The sequence below is a fragment of the Culex quinquefasciatus genome, chromosome 3, assembly GCF_015732765.1.
Source record: "Culex quinquefasciatus strain JHB chromosome 3, VPISU_Cqui_1.0_pri_paternal, whole genome shotgun sequence".
In the NCBI taxonomy this organism is placed as follows: Eukaryota; Metazoa; Arthropoda; class Insecta; order Diptera; family Culicidae; genus Culex; species Culex quinquefasciatus.
In genome coordinates this window covers 152,896,691-152,914,856 of record NC_051863.1, presented here as the reverse complement: position 1 = coordinate 152,914,856, position 18,166 = coordinate 152,896,691, and the positions used below count along the sequence as shown (strand labels likewise).

The following is an 18,166-nucleotide window of genomic DNA, read 5'->3' as shown; positions in this document are numbered from 1 at the left end:
ATATATTTGAGTTTCTTTTATTTTTACATTTCATTTTAAACATATTTGGCGTTGACAACCCCTCTTCATTTTTTCGATCTTGAAAAACGTTAGACGTAAAAATACAAACTCGAGCAATATTTAAGTGCAACAAAAATCGATTCGCTGAAACGCAGAGAATCGCACTTTTGCTTTGCTTCACCGTATGAGCAAATCAAATATTCAAAACGTGCAGTTACGGTGCAATATCGGACTATCTGGTAAATTCCATACTTTGGCGTTTAAATGTGTGTAAATGGACGCAAGCACACAGCTTTAACCCTTTGTTTGAACTGCGAAGGACAAGCAGTTACAGTCGAAGGATACCCCACAATCAGGGTAAGTTGAAAGCAATTTACCAAACTCTTCGGATTAGTTTTACTTTGATGCAGTGTTGCCATCCTTACTAACTTTCAAGTTTTATAAAAATATCCGTAAAAATATCACACACAATGTTGCCAATTTCCTTTTCTGCACTTACCCCACTAATACTATGGGCCAACAAACGTTGCAAGTTGTTTGTTTTGTCTCTCTTGTCAAGAGTTGGACAACACGTGCACAATTCCGTCGTCCCCCGGATTCACAACTCAAACCCAAAACCGTTTGTCACACACTGCTGACGACTTCTTGTACCCACAACAACCGTTGTCAACCGCGGACTTGATATGAATACGTTTACGTTTTGCCCAGAAACCGCGCCGCACACGGAGATTGTGTCAGGATGATAAGGGCACCGGCAATCCGAGGTGGGCTATACAAACCCCGGGTGCGGGATGGTCTTTGAGTGAAATTGCGTTCTCGTTTTTATTTGTTCTGATTCATTGGTTTGGAAGCTGAAAGATATGATTGTCGTCATTTTTTTCCGGTTGAATGGTCATGCGGGGACGTTTTATTAATTTATAACTGGATTTCAAATGAATTACTTATCGAATTTAATTGCACCTTCCGTAATCATCACGTATACTATAGAATGCTACAGCAATCCTAGATCATCGAAACGTGCCTCACTCAACACAGGTTAAACATGTGATAAGAACCAAGATTATAGCCGAACAATCCAATTCGTATCTCATTCAAAATTGATTACGACCCTCGAACCGAAATTCGAGTCAGCGTGGCCTTGCCATCTTTGAACAAAGAATCCCAACGAAGTGCCGATTGCAACATTGTTGTAGCTGTCACCGTGACATTAGATGCCATAATGGCGGGGGTCTCGCTATAAAACGCGGTTATCAGTTCTGGCCAATCGTACAAGGCGCGCTGATATCGGAAACAAATCCGTCATCATTGAAATGCAATTTACGAGCGATTGCCGGCAACATTGTTGCCAAATCAGCTAAGAAATTTGACCATTCAAAGGGGGAGGAAAGCACATCGAATTAATAGCACCACACACACGCGTGGATGGGCAAATTTTATGATGACAAATTGTTGATAATGTGAAACACACTACTCGTTGGTGAGGACTGTTATCAGCCTTGCCTCGGTGAAGATAGCGCCAAAACGCTGATGCCATTCTAGCTGATAGCAACGAGGGAGGGGAGCTGTACTTAACCCTTCGCAACGCAACCCATAGTTAAGGGGTAACAAATGAGCAATTCTCTCCGAATTTCGGAAATAAATTTTACTTATATTTTTTAATTTTGCTCAAACTTTTCGGGACCTTGTCTATGCTAGAGGGTGACGATTCTCGAGATTTTCAATTTCCCGGGAATCGAGAGTTAAATTTGGGAATTTCCCGGGAATTCCCGGGACCCGGGAGTTTTTTTTTGTATGTCAATAGTGGCAAAAAATTAAAAAGGAAATATAAAAATATTGTAACTTTTCAATCAATTAAGTTACATTTAATTTATACTTATTCTATGAAACCCTCACTTCAGTATTCTATTTATCTGAGGAAGATCGTTTCTTATGCTTTTTGGGCCTCCAAATTGTAGTTTAAAATGTTAACGAATCTTTATTCGCACTCAGTGATTTTTCAAAAGTTTCACAAGCTTATTGCATGAACTTCTTATTAGATTTTTGTGAAGTAAAAAAAATAGCCAATATGATAAACAACGACTCAAAACAACAATTTTAACTTGTTTTTTTTTTTAAGGTCAACTGTATAATATTCATTGAAGAACTATTTACAGTTATCAGGAAAATCCGAATGTTCACAATTACAAAGATTGACAGAGTGTTTTTTTCCAAAATATAATTGAATATTGAAGTTGAACGCGAAACACAAAATGGCTTGTTGACATCAAAAAAGAAAATTACCTTGATACAGAGAAATTATCCTAGGGAGGATTAAAAATAGATTATGAGGATTGCTATGCTCGAGAGAGGGTATGGAAATTGGACCTATTTTGATTTTGTTTTTCCTCTCAGAAATAATAAATAAAAATAATTAAAAAAAAACTTTAGATTTTATTTCTGGGGTGTAAGTGTTAAGTATGCATCAAGATAAATTTTGGGGTCCAGTTTTTTTTGGCTTCTCTCAATTATAGTTATTGGGATTTTTGATAAGTTAAATTTTAAACTATCTGAATAAGAAGATCAGAGAAGCATTGGTTTATTCGAACTTGGACAGCAAGCATTGAGCATCCAATGTTCTAAAAAAATTTTTTTTCAAATATTATTCTGATTAGTTTATATAATTTTACTTCGGTATTTATAAGTATAACATTTCCCGGGAATCTCGACCGAATTTCCCGGGAATCGAGAGGTCCAAAAATGGTCGATTTCCCGGGAAATTTTTCCCGGGAATTCCCGCTCGTCACCCTCTATCTATGACCAAACAAACCAAGTTGTGTCGATTTGGTGTCTTGGGCAAAGTTGCTATAGAGCGAATTCGTTAATTCGAACTTCGCTACTTTGGATGTCCGTTAATTCAAATGCTTGATAATTCGAACGTATTCGAATTAAAACGCACTCAACCAACCGTCAAAACCAGTCGTCAAACTGATGTTGCAACCCCATTGTTCGACAATTTCCGAACAAGTGGTTTCAAGCATTTGACGGCTGTCAATCGTTCCAATCGACGAATTTGGATTCGCTCATTCGAATGCAGTTCCATTCGAATTAGCGAATCCGCTCTGTACTCAGAAAGAAATAAGTACACGGAAAAAGGGTCGATTTCTTCATTACTTTATTTCCCAAAAACAAACATTTTCCCAAAATCCGTATTTTTAAATTGATGAAATTGTTTGATTTGATTAGGGGTCATAGAGAAAGCACGGCCAAAATGTTTGTTTTTTTTTTTAAATAGAAATCTTACCCAAAACTTTTTTTTTATAGTTTTGGTTGGATTTTTTTGGCTTATTTTGTGGAGTGATTTTTGAAATTGGACTGTCTGTGCAGGAATTTGTGAAGCCCCAGACGATCAAATTTGAATGACTTTAGTATGTTTGATACGTGCATTTCTGAAAAATACTCGAAAAAGCCATTTTTTCATTCAAGCTCAGTGCTCGAGTTGTAAATCATTTTTAGGATTTTTTTTTTGTTGTATGGAAATATAGTTCTTGAAATCGTAATCTATCATTTTTAGGGTGATTATTTTTATGATATTTTTTTAGACGCCCTTCTGTAACTACATGAAGTGAGTAATATCAAATGATTTTGCCTTCCTCACTGAGGTAAGGCTATAATCCTGCTCTAAAAATGAACTTTTTATCAAAAGCTCGAAGACCCACCTTCATGTATACATATCGACACAGAATCGAAAACTGAACAAATTTCTGTGTGTGCGTTTAAATGTGTGTGTATGTGTGTATGTTAGAATGTAACAAAATCACACTTTTTTACGGGCAATTCAGGGGATGATCCCCAAGGTGTACTGAGTCAGAATTTCAAATTTGAGCTCGATTGGTTGCGACAGGACCTGACGCTCCGGCTTCAAAGTTTAAATGGGATTTAATCCGTAAAATCGGTGCGTTTTGGTTTTGCCATTTTGAGTCCTTCAACGATTTTAGATTTTCAAAACTTCATGAGCTTATAGTTTGTGTTCCAGGGTACAACTTTGCCGAAGACTGCAAAGAGATTGGATAATTATTACTGCTTGTACAGTCATCCCTCATATTCGGAACAGTTTACAGATCGGCCAATGTTCAAAAAATCATAGCAAATCGATAATTGAACTTAATGATTCGCTTTTACCTTCATTCGAAAGCTTTTCTTGCGATCTTTCGAATGCTGTATCGAACAACTGCAAATTTTATCTTTTATATGAAGTTTTTGAAGAAAGACTTTGATCCTCGAAATCCACAAATTCGGAACACTTTTTTCTTACGGATGTAAACAAACTTTGGATCTCTCCAGGAGTACATATTTTCTACAAAATAATGACTTCACGCACTGAAACCAACGAAATTCAATCTTAGTTATGTTTTATGAATGGTCTGATAACTTTTTTTTGTGAAAATATCAGGTAAATTCAGGTGTTCCACAATTGTGGGAGGCACAATAACATCCCACAATCATGGAACAGGCCATTTGGAGGCAGTGTTTTGCTGCTCGGAATAAATTCGTCTTGAAATGTAGTTTTTGTTTAAAAAGTACTACTTTTACTAAAGAAATCGCAAGAGAATGTCCAAATGAAGGTCCTAAAAATAGGGTCGTCAGAAAAGATGCATTTGGCATGCTATTGACAAATAATCACAAAAGTGTTCCAAATATGTGGGTGTTCCGAATATGTGGGATGACTGTACAATGATTTGAAAATAATAAAACTTTTTGCCATTAATTTGTTAAATAAGTATTGGCAACACTCTCTTTGAACGCGCGCATCCAGAGCCAAGCGTCGTAACCTGGGTCGTAACTATAGCAACGAGAAAATATCCAGCGTACTACGATCAAAGTTTGACACATCGAAAGAAAATGCTTTATTTGGATGTTGTGCTTATGTTTTCAATGGTTCAGGAGGATTCGATCAGCGCCAGGTCCTGTCGCAACCAATCGGACTCAAATTTGGGATTCTGACTAAGTTCTCCTAGGGGATCATCCCCCGAAATGCCCGTAAAAAAGTGTGATTTTGTTACATCCTAATGTATGTATGTATGTGACCAAAATTCTCACTGAGTTTTCTCAGCGCTTTTTGAACCAATTTTGACCACACCAGTTGCAGTCGAATTGGTATAGGGCAGGGGTGCTCAAAGTTTTTGGAGGCCGGGCCAAATTTAAAGCTCAAATGAGCTTGCGGGCCAAATATACAAAAAAGGTTGTTAAAAAAATGAATTACGTTATTTTAATGTAAAATATTACATTTCTGTTATTTAAAAAAAATGTGTATTCAAAATAATAGAAACCACAAAATAACTGGTTTCTATCGGTGTTGTTGATTTTGTTGTTTCTGGTATTTGAAAAAAAAAGTTTTTAGCTGAATGTACTCGTGTTTTCAAAAAAAAAATAAGCTTTGTTTTTATATTTCGAAAGTGGTGGTGACATTACATGTTGAACAATTCATCTATAAGTTAAGTGTGGCTAATGAAAAACTTTTAGAAAATGATGAAAGCTTCCGCATAGTTAACCTGCAATCATTATTTTCAAAAAAAAGCGAAACAACATTTATTTATTTCATCGAAAATTTACTAAAATTCAAATTATTTTGAATAAACCCAAACATGCTCAAATGATTTTAAATGCAAAGGAATGCTTATTTAATTAATTTCAGCTAAATGCACTTAAATTTCATTTTTATGTTTTTTTGAAAATATATTTTTGCTCCTGGTTTTCGAGCCAATTTTTAATAATGGTGGAGGGTGGGTTGATCGACGAAAGCTTTGTTAAATAGTTGCTGCAAACTTGATTCTCAGATTTCCACATTTTGTCTGCCTGAATCAGTTGATAGTCAATCAGATTCGTTATCTAACTGTAATGAGTTCGAATCCCTAAGGAAGTACAATGTAAGTTTGAGGGTCAGTTTATAAAAGGGTCAATATGACTTGCAAATTAATAAAGAAAACTTTTATTTTTGCAACTATTACAGAATTCTACCTAAAAAAAACTTGTACGTTTTTTGATATTTCTAAAAATGTTTGATAAAAGTTTTGACGATATTTACTAGTTTCACTCACATTGAAACGTGTGAAATTGTTTTAATTACAAAATATTTGGAACAAATTATTTCCTAAATAATATTAATAATATTATTAATAAAAAAAATAAAAAAGATTAGCATAAAAAATCTTAAAATAAACCCTAATTTTGAAAAAGTATAAAATCACTTTACAAGTGGTCAACGGGCCATTTTACATGATCATTCAAAATGGGTCCGCGGGTCAAAATATCACCTCGCGGGCCACGTTTGGCCCGCGGGCCGTACTTTGGGCACCCCTGGTATAGGGTCCCATACATCGCTATTGAATTGTTTGAAGTTTCGACAACTAGTTCAAAAGTTATGTATAAAAATGTGTTTTCACATATATCCGGATCTCATTTATATGCATGTAAACAATGTCCGGGTCCATCATCCGACCCATCGTTGGTTAGGTAATCGAGAAACCTTTCCAATGAGTCCACAACATTGAAGATCTGGCAACCCTGTGTCGAGTTATGACCACTTAAGTAATATTTATGTAATTTGAATGTATGCAAACGATATCTGGATCCATCACCCGCTCCATCGTTGGTTAGGTAATCGAAACCCCTTTCCAACGAGTCTACAACATTGAAGACCTGGCCACTCTGTCTCGAGTTATGACCACTTAAGTTATATCTGTGTACTTATTTTTCTGGATCTAAAAAAATAGCTGAAATATGTGTCCAAACCACTCATATTACCCATTGTTGGTAAAAAGTGAGGAAGGCATCAACCACATAGGTGGATTAAGTTAGAAGAATAAAAGATCATAAACAACTGCTTCAAATCCTTCAATACGTCTGGACTGTTACATTTTTGTTGATTTCAATTTTGTTCGGTCAAAAAAATGTTTTTAATATTAACGTGAAGACTTCCATCATTGCCACGGTTTTTCGTTCAAAGATATAAATTTTGGATCGCTGTCAATATTTTGACAAAATTCCTTCTACAAATGGTTTAGAATAGTGCGCTACATCTGCTGATACTTTTGATAATGATTATTCCTTTCCTTGTAAAGTTATGGAAATCATCATTAATCAATGATTGCCAACTAGGAAGTTAATTGCATTACTAAATTATGCAAATTTTTAATCACAATTTATTTTAATCAAAAATTGATTCAGTGGCTTCAAGAAGGCAACAACCGGCACATGATGATTCATTTTGGTGCAGAAATTCGTTAAATTGAATTTAATACAGCGCATTTTAAAGTGATGATCAATTTTCTTTAAAAAATGATCAACGGCTTCACCTTAAGGACATTCTAAACAAAACGATTCAACGTCAAAATATGAAGAAGAAACCAGTAGAAGTTTCTTAACTTTTTTATAAACTGGATTTTTAACCTAAAAATGGGTTAAAAACATTCAATTTTAATTTAATTCGGCTTATTGACTTAAGTGGAGAGCCTTCGTCCACAAAAAAATCGTGCCAATCTTGAATGAACTTAACGGCACCTACGCAACAGCCTTGACACATTCAGATATTATGTCATCATTCTTGCAGCTATCTTCTCCAAACGATAAACGATATGGATACGAGCAAGATGATTATTTCCACCATACGAGGGTAATTATTGCCATCTTGTAGGAAGACGAGAAAGTTACATATTTAGGAATTGCAAATGACGCCAACCTAATTTCATGATTCAGTGCAGCGAGTCATTAGAACCCCAAGGACGACTATCCTAACACTGTCGCTGGACGTTCGACAATTGACGCGTCACTCCATTCCATAATTTGTCTCCCCCCAAAGTCCTTGTCGCCTTGTCGCAGTGATTCTAATTTCCATTCCAACGCTGTACCCTTCAAGTCCGGTTCTCTACTGTGTGTGTACCTGGTCGGACGAGCTCATTACGTCAATATCGCGTTTTTGTCCCTGTTTCTACCCTGTTTCGGTTTTGTTTACACCCATCCGTCCCAGCCACTTGTCTGCGCGCGTAGACCTGTAGGTAAACCTTCTAAATGTTCTATGCATTGGCACGAGGATTTGCGCACGTACCGTTTTGTCCGCCCAGCAAAGATGTGACTCAACGGACGTCCTCATCACGAGCGTCAGGTACAGTACCTGTGGGGAACGGGTTTAGAAGCAGTTTAGAAATGGTTACCCACATTTCCGGGACTGGACTGTTATTGATGTCAATAAGATTGTAATTGTAGAATTTGTATAAAAAAAATCTAGAAAACAATAGAGCCTCAAGTGATTTGTACATTTAAACTAGTTGATATCTTATTGATTTAGAATTGAGTGTTTATAAAACACTTGCACTGTATTGAATCGACGCTTTTCGACAATACAATGTTGCAGTTTAAGATAAAACAATAAATTTTTTGCACAAATTACGATTTCTCGAAAACTATCAAATGCATTGAACTAATTTTTCTTCACAAGTTTTTAAGATACGTTGTTTGAAAGATTTAGTCAGTAATGAATTGCATGTTATTTGGTGTTATTTGAACCCAAGTCTACTTTTTTAAAGAGAAACGGGAATTTCTCCACGACATCCACAATTGATATTTCCCGATTGCAGTTCAACTGTAACGTGATATCCAGCTATTCCGTTAATGCAGCAATGTATTCAAATACACCAATAATTCAGCGTTAATTAAAAGTTAAATCCACATCGACACATTCCCACAGTAACTAAGCGCAGCTATTAAACTTTAAACTCCACACAAACAAAACAATCAACCATTCTCGCGGATCTGCCACAGACCAATCAGTTCCAATTAAAAAAGCCGTTTCTACTTAGCCAGCTCAAGACTAAACCCACATACTCACGAGGGAGGAGGAAAGCGAGGTGTCTTGGACTAAATCGAGTGGCAATGATCGCCAGTTTATCTATTGAGACTTCTGCGAGACGACGAACACTTCTTGTGTCCCTTTCGACGCGAGCGGACAAAGAAAGTCTGGACCACCGGGCAAAACCAATGTAATATTGGCGCAACACAAAAAAAAAAACGGCTGAACTCGGCTAGATTTTGGAAGGTCTTTGTGTGCATCCAGGGAGAGCTCCTTTATGTTTACGAAAGCTAAAAGAGTCGCCAGCTGCAGTTAGTAGCAACTCGAATGGAAGCAAAATGTTGATTTAGTAGACACATTCCAGCGGGGTTATTCCTCGGAAGTGACCTCGTCAGCGACTGTCGCGGCCCTGGTTTGCACACGGGTTCATTTGAAAAGTAATGATGCAAACATTACATTTACTACAGTCGTGTATCTCTGTTACTTGGTGATAAGCCTCATGATTATGCAACATGATGAATCACAGATTGTGTTTACACTGCTGTAGATGTCTCAAGAACGTGCATAGTAATTGTTGGCATTATAGTAAGCCACGATTTTAAAAGATATAATAAAGATTATTACTTGTCTTAACCTACTACACTAAAGACGTGTTTCTAATAGTAATTCCACTTGGCATTGGCATTCCAGCTCAAATATTAATGATCATTTTATGCACAAGGAGGAGGAGTCCAAAGAAACACGACTAATCTATTGCAAAGAGTCCTCGCTGTGGGATGGGAAAGCGTTGGTGTCTAGTGAGGTCTAAATTCTGGAGCAATATTTGAAATGGGCAGATAAGCATTTTGACAGCCAGAACTATTTTGCAAGTGTCGAGCCAACAGATAACATTTTCATAAAACTCGAAATGGTAAACAATAATTGGCTTTCTCAGCTACTTTTTAACAGTGCGCGTTTTGTCGAATAGTTACTGGTTAGCTCGGAATATGCAAAATAGTTCTGGCTGTCAAAATACTTATGCGTCCTTTTCAAGTGTTGCTCCAGAATTATCGATTGAAAACTATAAATAATATGGGTCATGTCACCCCGAGTGTACACAAAAAAAGTACAAATTTACACTCGAGTTTTTTTTACACTATTTTCAAAAATGCACCCTGGAAAAGTAGACAAAAAACTTTTTTTTTAATTGCATAAAAAATAGTTATAAGGGGTTACATAAATGTAGAAAATCACAAAATTTTATATCAAAGAATATGTGTACTAGAGTGTAACAAAAATGACTTTTTGGCGGGCATTCAAGGGTTTGTTCCGGTGGGCATACTGAGCCCAAATCCAAAATATGAGCATGATTGGACGAATTAGGAGCTGACGCTTTGCATTTAAATTTTAAATGAGACATAACCCGTAAAAAAAGATTTTTTCAAAAATCTCAATTTTTGTGGCCTTTTGGCCACTAAAGCGTTTATTCTCAGGCTGTTCGAAAAAATGGACAAACTTTGAAGGTCTGTACCGAGCTTCAGGTTGCTCCAAACTTCAATGTTATATCCAGAGTTTTTTTTTGAAAAGGACCAATAAACTATTGTCTTTCATATGTTTATAGGACCTAATAAAAAAAAACTCAGATATGTACCAAAAGATGCGCAAGGATCTGGCCTACACACCAGTGATGTTGAAAATAAACGCTTTAGTGGCCAAAATGCCTCAAAAATTTAGATTTTTGAAAAAATCTTTTTTACGGGTTAAATCTCATTTAAAATTCAAATGCAAAGCGCCAGTTCCTGTTACGTCCAATCAAGCTCATATTTTGGATTTGGGCTCAGTATGCCCACCGGAACAAACCCTTGAATGCCCGCCAAAAAGTCACTCAAGATGATTTTCAATCACTCCTGAAGATATTTCATGATTATTATTATTAAAATTATATTTTTTTTAGGTGAAGACTCTCAAGACGTATCCCGTGTGCATGACGGAATCCGATTTTTAAATGTTGCTTTTTAAAAAAATCGCCGGGAACCGTGGTATAGGGGTAAGCGTGATTGCCTCTCACCCAGTCGGCGTTGGTTCGATCCCAGATGGTCCCGGTGGCATTTTCGAGGCGAAATTTGTCTGATCACGCCTTCCGTCGGACGGGAAGTAAATGTTGGCCCCGGTTTAACCTAAAGGTTAGGTCGTTAGCTCAGTCCAGGTGTAGGAGTCGTCTCCCTGGGTCCTGCCTCGGTGGAGTCGCTGGTAGGCAGTTGGACTAACAATCCAAAGGTCGTCAGTTCGAATCCCGGGGTGGATGGAAGCTAAGGTGTAAAAAGAGGTTTGCAACTGCCTCAGTAATCAAGCCTTCGAACACCTAGTTTCGAGTAGGAATCTCGCAATCGAGAACGCCAAGGCAATGCTGTAGAGCGAATAATTTGATTTTTTTTTGTTTTTTTTTAAATTACAAAATTAAAAAAACTGACTTGTTTTTAATATGAAAAAAAAACAAAAATATTTTTATCTTTTTTTTAAATACACATTTAAAAAATCGGGCTTCGTCATGCACACGGAATCGGTTTAACGAGTCTTCACCTAAATTTTGAGCCGATTTGGTTAAGACAGTGTTAAGATAACGTGGCACCCGTTTTTTGAAACTGATTACTTAAAATAGCTATATCTCGGCAATGATACAACCAAATATCTTAAAATTTGTTTCGTTAGTAGGAGAAAATGTATATGTTAATGCCCTGAAAACAGAATTTAAAAAACGTTACTTAATCCACCCTTAGGTGGTCGATGCCTTCCTCACATTCAGAGGGTAATGCTATCCAAAGAGATACAAAAGGGCGGACCTTTCAGTGTTCTATCAACTTGATTCATTATTCATTGGGTAGTCAGATCTTCATAATTCAGGGCACTTATGTGCTTATAACTTTTGATAGGGTTGTCAGATCTTCAATCTTTTGAACTCGTTGGAAAAATCTTTGGATCACCTATCCATCGACAGGTCGCATGATAGATCCAGACAACGTTTTCATCGAAATATATGAGATCCGGCCTCTAAAAGTGCGTAAATAACACTTAAGTGTGCATAACTTTTGATAAGGTTGTCAGATCTTCAAACTTTTGAACTCTTTGGAAAGGTCTTTTCAATACCTTTCTAACAATGTATAACATGACGGGGTTCCTTACAAAAACCACCCTTTTTACAATCTTCCGGACTTTTGTTAGAATCGTTTTTTAGCATGACTTTTGAAGTACTTTACTAAAATTTATAATTTTCAATAGCGACTTATGGGACCCCAAGACGGATCGAATGAGACCAATACGGTCCAAATCGGTTCAGCCAGTGCTGAGAATATCCAGTTCAAATTTTTTATCAACATCTCACCACACACACAGACATTTGCTCAGAATGTGATTTGGAGTCGATAAGTTTACATGAAGGTGGGTCTAGGAGGTCGAATTAAGAATTTCGTTTTTAGAGTGATTTTATAGCCTTTCCTCAGTAAGGTGAGGAAGGCAAAAAGTTGAAGTGTGTCTCATACCAACCTCTGACTTTTTATTGATATACATGTATGTAACCCCTTAAGCTGATAATTTTCATTAACCAAGTATACAACATTGAAGGGAACATCCCAAAGCATAAGCCTACTACACTGAATTAAAAAAAAAAAATATTTATGCTTTTCTATGGTTTTTGGCGCATTTTACTTAGGCGGGCCATTCTGCCCCCTGCCTATAACGGTTTTTCAACTATGAGAATATTTCAAAAGTAGGGGAAATATACCCATTTTAATCACACTAAGCCGTTCGACCAATTCTCATCACTTTTGCCGTTTTCTGCTATTAAATCAATATTTTCAGATGTTTCAACAATGGAGAGTTGCTTGCTCACTTTTATTTGAGCTATTTATTACTTTGGAACAGTCAAAAACACTTTATATAAGCTGTAATAAATGATCAAAGTGCTGATAGGCCGATAATAGAAATAGGCTGAAAAATGGTATAGTTCCCCTACCCTACCCAGTCTAATCAACTGTAAACAATTTGAAATGCATTTCCCTGCGTTTAAAATCATATTTAGCAGGTCTTCGATCGATCTAGATCTAAAATAGTTCGGCGAAAAAAAACTCTTCTATACTTGGATATTATGAAAACTAATGATTGAAAAAAACAACTGGACAGGTGTAAAATGCATTTAAAAAAACTTTTTTTTTCATTCTGATATTTATACCATGGTTTGTAATTTAATTTTTTATGCATATCATATTTCCGTAATAACAGATCAATAGGGCAAATCTGCGTTTGTAAACAAGCAGTCTATCCGTTTTGCTCAAGTGACAGTTCACGTAAAAGGGGGATAGACTGCTTGTTTACAAACGCAGATTCGCCCTATTGAACTGTTAATGCGGATTTACGATCAAAATATTCTATCGGTGTAAATAGAGTTATCTACGTGCGCATGTATTGCGTGTACGTATACGAAGGGTTTTTAGGTTAAAATTTGTAACGGCCGGCAAAAACAAATGGTAAGCTAGTGTGCGTGAGATCGGGCTTAGATAACTCTATTGCACTAAAAAAAGTGTTTTCCCGTATAAAATGCCATGCCAGAAAACAAAATCAGGCGTCCCCATAAGTATGATTAAAATTTGCTTTTTTTTTGAAAAACATTTCATTGAAAAAAGGTAACTTTTCACAATTTTTCGCTAAATCTTGATAATAAACTTCTCCCTTTTTAATTATGGTATGTGAAATTGTTTGATGAATCCGATAGTCTCATTAGTTCAGAAACGATTAAGGGGTTACATACATGTAAATCGACAAAAAAAGTCAGGTTGTTGTGAGCACACACTAAATTTTATTTAAAACCTGTTTTCAGGAGATTCAAATATACATTTTCACCTATTATCAAAACAAATTTGAAGACATTTGGTTGTATCATTGCCGAGATATAGCTATTTGAAGTTAGCAGTTTCAAAAAAAACGAGTGCCACGATATCTTAACACTGCTTTGACCAAATTTGCTCAAAATTTTGGTGAAGACTCGTTAAACCGGTCCTGTGTGCATGACGAAGGCCAATTTTCAAAAAACTTATTTAAAAAAACATAAAAATATTTTTGTTTTTTTTTTTCATATAAAAGTTTTTGATTTTGTATTTTGTTAAAAAATAAAAATTCAAAATCGGGCTTCGTCATGCACACGGGATACGTCTTGAGAGTCTTCGCCTCAAATTTCAGCCAATTTGGTCCATCCCATCTCGAGATATCGTGGCACCCGTAAATCAACTCGGTGTCAAGAGAAAAACGCTCACAAAGTTTGACAGTCCGCTTTGCGCGTGGCAAAATGTTGAGCTTAAATCGTCTCTTACTCAGTTTAGTCACGAAATATCTTCATGAAACTTTCAGGATTGATTGAAATAGTAGTTTATGCAACAAGTTGCAAAAAGAGGATTTGAAAAACTTGAAAAAATCAAGTTTTGCAACGAGTTCCATACAACATTTTTTGCAATTCCAAAAACACACACTAAGTGAAATTTTATGTAAAATTTTCATGTATTTTGTCAATAAATCGTTTAAATCAAAAAAATGTTGAAAAGTGTTACTTTTCAGCATTTATTTTGAAAAGTGTTGCTATTCGATTCTGTTATTTTTGGTACAGAAAAGTAGGCTATTTCGTCGTTCAAGAATGACAGGAAAAGTAAGTAATTTCACGACGGAATTGCAAAAATCATCTTTTTAGTGGATTCAATAAATTTTCTGTAATAATAAATTATGTGATTATCTACATGTATTTAACCCCTTAAGTACTTTAAAAACTACTACCATTCAAACTGTAGTCCTAAATCACCCAAGTACACGGTACGTCAAAAATATTATTCTCTCAAATGTGATTGTTCAGTGCTAGTCGACACCATGTTCAATCTACACTGAAATTCCATGCAGCAAAAAAAAAACACATATTTTCTCATCAATCCAGATGATCCCAAAATGAAAACAAGAGCAAACATCCCAAACCCCACTGTTAGCACTATAGACGAAGAAGCACCAACGTCAAGATGCTACACCAAGCACAAAAGTCCTCAGCAAGGATTCCTTCACTGGATTGTGCACCGTGATTTGGTGACACGCTTTTAATGCTGCCCACCCTCTCTTATCATCCTAGGGCAAAGCGTCGCAGTTTTAGCGACTCTGTAAGGGGGTGTGCGTTTGAGTGACATACTCCACTTTTTGAAACGCTCGTAAGCGGGGGGAGGGTAATCCTAATGACCTTTCTCGAAAAAAGGGGGTCGGTAAATAGCTGAGTCGCACTCCAGCGTTGAATGGCTGATGATGACTTACCTCGTTCTGAGAAGATCCCGAGGGGGTTTGGGCGATGATTCAGGGTGCTGGTTTGCACACGATTCCACTTCTTTTCGCACAATCTTCCTTTGGAATCACTGCTGCTGCTAACTCTTTGGATTCAGACTCTTCGCTCGTTACTCCTGACGCAATTTTTCGCTGATTATTCAGCCTCACTCTTCTTTTTTTTTTCCTTGCTTTTCAAATTTGCACCACAAGCAGTATCGCCCTGCCTCGTCGACCTGCTAGATACGCGATACTAGCTGTGGTACCGCGTGCAAAACTTCGCCACAAAACTTTTCCCGTGCCACTTCCAGCTGCTTCCAAGGTTACGTGAAGTCGTCGTCGTGAGGAACTCCCCACACAAAGGCTTCTCCACAGCAACAACTTTGAAGCTAATTTTCCCCTTTTTCTCTGCTTATGTGACACCTTCTTCAATCAGAAAATTATCTTCGCTTCTTCGTCGTGTGAATATCTTGGAGAATGAAGTAAAAATCGAGGTCTCTTCAGCGACTCGACCAATCCGTGTACGTGATGACACCCCTTTCGAGATGCTATCGACTCCTACTCCTACTCCCACTTCTGCTAGTCATCTCTGCTGGCCCAAAACCCCGTCGTCTTCGTTTGTCCTTGGACCAGAAATTTCTGATGCACACGCACTTTGTTCTCGCTCGCTCAGGTCGTGGGCGCCACAAAGTCCACTTCCAGATTTTCCCCCTGAATCACTGAGGCAGTGCTCCAGCAGCCACAAAACTTCTACTCTACGCGAACAAAAAAAAAGGTGTCTACCAAATTTCTTCTAGAATCCACGAACAAATCCCGACGAAGCTTCCCCCGATGTGTCGTCGACGTCGCGTTGAACACAGTACTGTGACGATTGTAGTAATTTCACTTGTACATAGGTTGCCTGGCCTGGCCTAGAGATCCTAAATAGGGAGACTGGACGAAGTGAATTTGACGTACCCAAACAGACGCGAGTTTGACGTACCCAAACGAGCATTTGCCTTTACGCCCAGCAAAACTTATCAGTGTTGCCAAGCTCAAAACATACGTTGCCAGATCGATTTAGCAAGCTTAGACCAGTCTCCCTATTTAGGGTCTCTAGCCTGGCCTGGTCTCTCTCTCTGCCTGGTTACCTTGCTGTCTTCTTCGCTGATGAGTGAGTAATGTGCAGCAGCAGAAAGGGTCTCCTCGCTCTGTCTCTCTATGTAATAAGGATTGTGACAGGTATAGTCGATTCAAGCTGCTACTGGATTCTGCTTCGTCAGCTGTTGTGTGGAACGAGGGAGCAGCAGCAGTGCAGTGTTGGCACGATGTTTGCGACGGTCGCCATCTGTTGGATTGAGGAGGGAGCGTGATTCAACTTGCACGTTTGTTGTGGTAGCCTTTGTTGGTGTCTGAAAGAGCAGGTAGAATGAAAAGTTAGGATGATTTGAATGATCAGTAGCTACACCGGTGCGTACCTGAGTTTTAATCCGTATTGGCAACAGGTCATGCAGGTTTAACAGCGTGAGTCAGAGTCTACGTAGGTTCCAGCAATGATATCGAAATGTTGCAGCATAATTGGGTCCTAACTAGGGTCCTAAAATGAAGCATAGATTGCTGATATTATTGTTTACAGCGATAAAGCTTATTTTTCTGAGTACAATGACCGAATTGAACATTAACAAACTCCTCTCAAATCATATGGTACGTTCGTTTGATGGCAAGTTCCACACTGAGTGCCGCACTCAGAGCTGTCAAAGTGTTTCTTTGAAGAAACTCGCACTAGTTCCGCACGAGTTTCGCCGCCATCTTGGAACTGAAACTCTAGTGCCGCACTCGATATTTTTTCAGTTTCATGCGAGTTCCACGCGCACTGACAAATGACGTTTGATTGAACCAAAACTGGCACCGACGACTCGTCGGCGACGAGTGCAGCACTCAGTGCCGCATCGGCTCTTCAAACGAACGTACCAATAGCATCGTCTCGTCAGATTCCTCGCAACTTTTGTTTCTTAATTTTTGTTTTAAACTAGGCACAAGTGAAGAAATTCAGTCCTTAGTGTGGCTGCTTTAAGACATCGTCCAACTTGACCAATTTCCGGATGTGCTCAAACTGCTCTTTGTTGATGGCAAGGTTTACTGCTTTCCATTTCCAATTCCACTCATCCAATTTGCTTCCACATTCTAACCAACCTGTTTCAAAATAATTTAAGGGAGCGTTCTTTTATTACGTAACACGAAAAATCGGACTTTTAGACCCCCTCCCCCCCCCTCGTAACAAAATTTCCATACAAATTTTTCTATAGAGCGTAACACGGCCTCCGACCCCCCTCCCCCCCCTACAGCGTTACGTAATAAAAGAACGCTCCCTAACTACATAATCGAGATATTAAAAAGAGAGATGTGAGCCGGTAACATGGAGTGAAACTTTCCCAGCTGTCATGGAAAACTTCACAGAAGCTTGACTGAAAGTTTAACTCCATGTTGCACTCTTAATATCTCGATTCAACCGACCGCTCCGTCCGGAAGTGACCAAAGTTGACTGCCATGGTTCCATAGCACATCGGATAATGTGGGAAGATTACATTCAATTTTGATTTGAATTCCACAATATCTTCAAAAAAAAAAATGACAACAAACAACATCCATCGAATTGTTTACGTTGTTTAAAGAAAACTGTCAAAAGCGAACATCAGAGATGTGCGAGGAGATGTGTTGGTTGTGTCGAGATGTTAGCAGATTTTGTCAGGTGTAAGACGCTGCACAGTGGGCGAAATGGAACCCAAAATCGGACTTAATTGAACGCGGCTGGTTCCCTGGTATGAATAATAGTGTTTCTTATGTAAAAAATCCAGAGAATCGATTGGTGATGGTTTCATCCACCGCACGAAACGGCAAAGGGTCCATTTTGCCCCAATTCCCCATTTTTTCACATTTTTTCTTGAAAATCGGTCTGTATTTAGAGCGGAGGCTTTATGCGGCCTTCAAAATGCACTTTACTTATGTGAAAATGTCCCAGGAATCCAGTAAAAATAACCACTTGCACCGCAA

The 18,166-nt window shown here is 37.8% G+C and overlaps 1 protein-coding gene across 1 annotated transcript in view; it reads right to left on the bottom strand.

The window, feature by feature from the left end:
- The window catches only part of LOC6039424 (zinc transporter 1), a 54,318-nt gene extending 38,271 nt beyond the window's left edge, over positions 1–16,047 (bottom strand). Inside the window, 1 exon segment of the mRNA XM_038260195.1 lies at positions 15,131–16,047. The gene's annotated coding sequence lies outside the window, so the exon portion shown is untranslated.
- Positions 16,048–18,166: the final 2,119 nt, after the last annotated feature.